Raw genomic sequence first — 5,354 nt, forward strand, 5'->3', positions numbered from 1 at the left:
GTCGCCTCGCCGTCGCCGTCGCCCCGCTGTGAGCTCTCCCCCTCTAACCCCTCTCCCTCACCCCCGGCGTCCACCATGGGCGCCGCCCCTCCCCGAGCCCATACACACACACACACACAAGCATGATGAACACACACACACACATATGTATGAATTAATGCATGTATATATTAGTATATATGTATTTTGTATGTTTAATTAGTTTAGATTATTTAGATTATTATTTTTTCACTATTATATATGTATGAATGCATGTTAGATGGATATAATTAGTGTTTAATTAGTATGGAAATTTTTTATGTAATGTTGTTTTTCAGTTTTTTAATGGATGTATAGAAGTTGTGTTTTCTGTTTTTAGTGTTAGATGCTTAATTAGTATGAAATAGTATATAGATTTTTGAAATAGTAGAAATGTTAGAAATTTTAGTTATCAAAATCCAATCATTAAAAAAATGTTACTTTTTGCGGGCATATAGCTAGTATTTGTTCTCGACGATGCCCGGCCCGCATCCTCGCCGTCGACCCGTCCGCGACGACGTCCAGCCGACCCATGTCCGGGACTGGGCTCCGCCGGGCTGGCACTGGGAGGTGCTGCCTGGAGGGGCGCGCCGCTTGATGAGGAACCCGGCCCCGGGTCCCGTCGTCGACCCTGATCACGTTTGGTGGCGTTCGCGTGGGCCAGTTTCGGTGCGGAGGGACCCGGCCCCGCCGGAGGTGGTACGTCGCCGTGTCAGGGAGGAGGACGAGCACGTCCATCGCTACATGGTTGCGTTAGAGGGCGGCAGGTTCTCCAATACCTGGCAGTATCTTCGGGGATCTCACTTCAGCTATGATCCTGTGAGGGTTCCTTCTCTTTGGGTGTCCACCACCCGCGCCGCAGGAACCGCGAGTGTCCTAGATTCTTCTGTAGTATTCGATCTTTAATTAGCTAGCCAGTGATGTACTATTCAATATTATATATTATTCGAGACGATGTATTCGAGATTATATCTATTATTCTAGACGAAGTATTTGAGATTATATCTATTATTCGAGATGATGTAATTTGAATACTAAATTGTTTTATATTTCTTTTGAATTAGTTAAATAAAAGCTATGGTAGACAATACCGACAGAGAGGGAGAACAGACCATGTTTGATATGATACGCGGGCCAGATGATGATCAGAATGAAGAAGATTATGACGGCTCCGAATTTCTAAACAACACCGGAGAGGGTGATATGATATTCGATCGCGACGACCGAATTGATGAAGTCATGAACTACGATTATGACGATGAGGAAGAACATGTTGATCCTGAAACAACAAAGACCGTCGAGGTATATATATTTATATAAGCAGGTATCTGGTGATCATCACATGTTTTAAATGACTTGAAGATATATTAACGAATCGATCTTTGTTCTTTCAGCCATCCGGATCGAGCAAATCTTCAGGCAAAAGGACGAAACGAGGGCCGAACAAAAAGTTGAAGGAGGGCGTAAAGTACAATATCGAGGCAGTCAGACCTAATGGTGAACCATTAGCGCCTAAGAAGATTGCGGACAAGTTCGTTCGTCAGTGCGGAGTTTTTGTGAAGGACCAACTCCCGATCTCCCTTCAAGAATGGAGAGAGCCAGCAAAAGACAAAAGACAAAAAGGCAAAGAGGACGCTGCTCCACGTCCAGATGTTACTTTTGTCAACAAGAATCAAAAAGATCTGCTTTGGGATACTCTCATGGAACATTTCACCCTACCAGATCATTTCACAGAAGCAGATGTGCAGAAAGTCAAGGACGCTGCTCTTAGGAAGATGGCGGTTGCATTCAAGAACCACAAGAATCGTGAATGGGACAAGTACGTCAAGGGAGGAAGGAAGACTCCAGTATTCGAGGGAACACTAGAGAACCAACGTGCTCATTGGGACGATTTCGTGAAATTCAAGGATTCGGAATTAGCTAAGGAACGGTCGAGAATAAACAAGAAGAATGCCGAAAAAAGGATAAGTTCCATAAGCTGGGGCCAGGTGGCTATGCGGTGGCAATGCCTAAGTGGGATAAGTCTGAGAAAGAGATGGAGGATGCAGGTGCCACTCTGGTTACTAAGAGCTGGCCCCTCAGGGTCAGGACTTGGTTCTATGCGCATGTGGGGGAGTTGGACCCGAAGACAGGCAATGTTTCGACGAGGGCAAGTCTGAAGGGAGCCAATGATGCGATACTTGTTGCAATAGAAGAGGCACGATCGGGGGTGTTCCAGCCCAACAGAGAGAACGACGAGCTTATGCGTGCCCTGGGAAATCCTGAACACCCGGGAAGAACACGAGGCAAGGGCGCTATTCCGTGGTATGAGGGATTTTCAGACTGGAACACCGACTATAGAACCCGCGCGAGAAAGAAGATTGCGGAGGAGAAGAAGAGGAAGATGGAGGAGGAGCAGAGGAAGCGGGACTATGAACGCCTTCAAGGCCTAGAAGCAAGTCAAGCGGAATTGGTAGTCAAATTCCAGCGACAGCAGGAGTAGATCGACTCACTTACCCAACAAAGGGGGTCTCAGCAGCTGCATCAGCTAGCGAATGATCCAGCATCGGATAGCACCGCCCCATCCATGCCGAGAAGCAGCGTGGGTTCCGCCCCGGACGACGCAATGCTGGGTAGATACCCCGTGGATGACATCACGGAGAACACTAGCTGCGAGCTATACGTCAAAATGAAGAACATATCCATGAAGGTGGCGGACGCCGTTGCTTTTACAAATCCCCCCGAGGCAACCTTTCATTGCAACCCGATTCCAGCGGGCTATACTCGTGTCTTGGTTGATGAGGTGGTGGACCCATATTCGGAGCTAGAGCTTGACATTCCTGGAGGTGACGACGAGCGCTTTCTCGGAGAGGCCAACCATCGTATCATCCTATGGAAAAAGGATTGCATCATCTTTCAAAGGCCACCGACACCGCGTCAGCCGACTCCTCGTCGAAGTCCGTCACCGAGTCAGCAGTCTCCCGCTCCTGCAAGTCCACCAAGTCCGGCAAAGTGTCAGGCCACTCCTCCTCCAAGTCCGGCAAAGTGTCAGGCCACTCCTCCTCCAAGTCCGCCACAGCATCAGACGTCCACTCCTCCTCCAAGTCCGGCACAACCTCAGGCCACTCCTCCTCCAAGTCCGGCACAGCTTCAGGCGGCCACTCCTCCTCGTCCAACTCAGCCCCGTCAGCCGTCTTCGCCGCCTCAGCAATCGCAGAAGAGACACCCCGCAGCTATGGTGCGTAGCGGTACGAGTCGAGGTAGTACAGGAAGTACAGGCGGATGCAAGCGATATAAATATGGTCCAAGCCTCACACCTCTTCCGCAGAGGGCTTATGACAGGTCCGAGGAGGAAATCGCAGCCATATCGAAGGCCGAGGTGGAAGCCCATTTTGCACCGAAACCGCCACCGCCGCCAAGGGAGAAAGTGCCTGAGGAAACGATTGACCACTTCATTCGTATGGCTCAACCACCAGCTCCCAAGCCTGTTGACACAGACTATGAGCGCCACATCAGGAAGTTAAATCGAGCACATCTACGTAAGGAGGCGAGCTCAGGATCGAGCAAACAAGAAGCAGCTGTCAAAAAATGCGGGAAAACCATTCCCCAGCTGGGAGAACAGGCGGCGCAATCGATCCCCTCGCTTGTTGTGCCAACAACACGTGACAGTACGCGCGCCCAATATTATTGTGGGCAAACAGTTTACGTTCCTGAGATGGGCAATGTGGTAATAACGGAGGACCATATAATGCAGGCTGAAGTTCTCAAAATCAATGTTGGACAACTCCTCGAGATCGAGCCCATGCCTGTGCTTAGAGAGGATGAAATAAAACGGAAATATGTCCGGGGCCAACCTTTGGTCGAGCCAGACAAGGTCAAGAACCTCCCAACGAGAATGTATGAATTGCATCAATGGTACATGAACATTACCAAGATTTCAGATCGATTGTCCCTCATGGTGAATGTCAAGGAGGATCATTACTTCCATGAGAAAGCTCTGTCCGTTGAGTATTCTGAACTGTTTCAGTTATACAATCAAGACACACTCGACAAATCTATCGTCAGTTGCTATTGTCTGTAAGTGATTTCTTTCTGTAATTTAAGTCTTAAGCTAGCTGTAGTGATCCTTTTGATCGTCAATCATTACCTGTAATTATCCTCACTATATTCTTTTCTGTGGTATTATGCAGGATGAAGATGTATGAAATGAGAAAAGCTGGACGCTATGGCATTGAGTTCATTGACCCAAACACCGTTAATGAATACACATGGCGGATAAATCCACATCATCAAAAGGACGTAGAGGACAACATGCTAGAGTTCTTGAAGCGCCTCAAATACAATGAAGATATACTACTTCCTTACAACTTCCAGTGAGTCACACTGTCTTGCACTACAAATTCTCTGTTTTTGCCTACTTGCTAGCTACATGTTTTTGCTTACATATGCCCGCTTAATTAAGACATGCAAACGTGTGTGCATGCAGATTTCACTGGGTCTTGTGTATCATTAAAGTTGACGACGGAACAATTGAAATATTGGACTCACTACTCAAAGTTAAAACTGACTATAACATCTTGTTTGAGATAGTCAACAGGTAATTTCAATCATTATTAACTATATATCTCGGCCTATTTAGTTCGTCATTTCATGATATGAACTATTTAATAACCCATTTATTCATTTTCTTTGTCGGCGGGCAGGGCTTGGGCAAGGTTTATCAGCGTCACGGAAGGCGAATGGAAAAAAAAACTTAAATGGGGAAGACCCAAGGTAAGTAATTAAGTAGTACTAGCTAGCTAGCTAGCTGCCATCTCTTTAATTATCATGCTTGATTAATTATTATCTGATCAAATTCCATTCTCGTAAAGGCCCTGAAGCAGGCGCAGGGGACTGATCTGTGTGCATTCTGCGTTTGCGAGAACATTCGCATGACAGCGTCCGAAAGGAGCAGATCTCAAAGACAGGAATGGGTACGCTTGTCAGAACACTATTCATAATTTTTACACCATTATCGATATCTAGTCACACAACTAATACACATACATATTGATCTCCTTCTTAACAGTTCAGAGAGGCGCGGGAGAAGCTCCTAGAAACGGAGCGCGTAGAAGCACTTCAAGAGGAAATAGCGGGATTTTTGCTCGACCAGGTCATAAATCCGATGGGAGAATACTATTACCCGCTACCGCCCCCATGAAAACCACTTCCAATTGTCATAGTGCTCCGAAGGCACCAATTAGGCTACTGCCACTGGCTCCGAAGGCAACATGCATATGTAGGAGAAATTGTATATAGCTAGCTATACATTTGTGTATGTGTGAATTAATTAATATGGTGGTTTGTGAGACATTGAT

Source organism: Triticum dicoccoides, chromosome 5B (assembly GCF_002162155.2).
Source record: "Triticum dicoccoides isolate Atlit2015 ecotype Zavitan chromosome 5B, WEW_v2.0, whole genome shotgun sequence".
Classification (NCBI taxonomy): Eukaryota; Viridiplantae; Streptophyta; class Magnoliopsida; order Poales; family Poaceae; genus Triticum; species Triticum dicoccoides.